Here is a 1,066-nt window from a genome sequence, read left to right as displayed (position 1 = left end):
CCTTTGTCAGGTCACATTTTATCACCACTTCAAATTTATTGTACCCCTTATTTATTCACAATATATATATATATATATATTATAAAAAGGTAAACTGTTTTTTTAAGTTTGGATCCTTATCATTTTACTCCCGTAAGTGAAGCATGTCGCAAACTAATTCTATAAGTGAAAACTTTCTGCTGTTTTAGTCCTTCGGCGCCGGAGACATCCGCGTGGCTCGCTAGAGGTGACGTGTCCGCCAGATGTCCCGCCAGATCAGCAACACCTGGCGAACACGTGGATTTTTTATTTCTTATTTCATTTTTTAAAATGTTTTTTCAAACTTATTTTTAATTTTATTTGCATTTTTTATTTTTTTTATTTGGTCCAATTAAAAAAATTAAAAATTAAGAAAAAATAAAAAAAATAATAATAAATCCACGTGTCCGCCAGGTGTCGCTGACCTGGCGGGACACGGCACCTCCGGCGCCGAATGACTAAAACAGCGCGTTAAAGTAATTATAGAAAGTGAATGGTTTAATAGCTGAAACACAAAATTGGTGGCTGTGGGGTTCGAACCCACGCGCACTTATGTGCAGAAGATCTTAAGTCTTCCCCCTTAACCACTCGGGCAAACCACCAATTAATATTTATTAAGTAGTAATTTATTATTATAATACTTAATAAGTTATTTATTATCTGAATTTAGAATATCAGACAATAAATAATGCACGTTTCAATATTTTAAATAACCACTATTAACATTAAAAATATTACTCCCTCTTAAACACTTCGCAACAATTTTATTTTTAGTTGTATCAAATATCCTATAATATTTTTAAAATAAAAAATAATTAATTATACTTAATCTTCACAATACAGTTTATCCATCACATCATTTAAATAAATAAAAAATAAAGTATTCATTTTTCTCTCACTTCAAATCACTTAATTCTCAAATTATCTTAGGTTATAATACTTTTTAAATTTTAATTTCAAAATCAAATATTACACCTTGTTTAAAAAAGAGAAAATATAAATTAGAAAATATTTATTACTTTATTTTTCAATTAATTTCTACGTATTT

General features: G+C 28.7%; 1 non-coding gene across 1 annotated transcript; it reads right to left on the bottom strand.

The window, feature by feature from the left end:
• Nucleotides 1-537: 537 nt before the first annotated feature.
• TRNAL-UAA (transfer RNA leucine (anticodon UAA)) lies at nucleotides 538-620 on the bottom strand. Its single transcript has one exon. It is a non-coding gene; the product is annotated as a tRNA-Leu (tRNA).
• Between the last annotated feature and the right edge of the window lie 446 nt (nucleotides 621-1,066).

The sequence above is a fragment of the Andrographis paniculata genome, unplaced genomic scaffold (genome assembly GCF_009805555.1).
Source record: "Andrographis paniculata isolate CXL003 unplaced genomic scaffold, ASM980555v1 Contig57END, whole genome shotgun sequence".
NCBI classification, from domain to species: Eukaryota; Viridiplantae; Streptophyta; class Magnoliopsida; order Lamiales; family Acanthaceae; genus Andrographis; species Andrographis paniculata.
The sequence above is the reverse complement of the archived record's forward strand: the minus strand, read 5'-3'. Positions and strand labels throughout refer to the sequence as shown.